The following is a 264-nucleotide window of genomic DNA, read 5'->3' as shown; positions in this document are numbered from 1 at the left end:
CCCTGCACCCTGGGAGCGGCCCCCGGGCGGCGGGGACGAGAGGCGCACAGGCAGATCCCTCGCGGGGCAGCAACTTCATACCGAGACCAGGAAAACAGGAAAAGCCGGCTGGGGAGTGTGTGCGGGGGGCGGGGGACAGTATGAGAGTTAAAGGAGATGGGGCCAGGATGGGGCTGGGTGTGCAGAGCGGGACACCTTCCGACCTGGCTGCAGCGCTCGCGCCCAGGGTGGGGCGTCCCTGTCCTGCGCCCCCGAGCCCACAAA

The sequence above is a fragment of the Myotis davidii genome, unplaced genomic scaffold (assembly GCF_000327345.1).
Source record: "Myotis davidii unplaced genomic scaffold, ASM32734v1 scaffold168, whole genome shotgun sequence".
NCBI classification, from domain to species: Eukaryota; Metazoa; Chordata; class Mammalia; order Chiroptera; family Vespertilionidae; genus Myotis; species Myotis davidii.
This window is presented reverse-complemented; position numbering follows the sequence as displayed.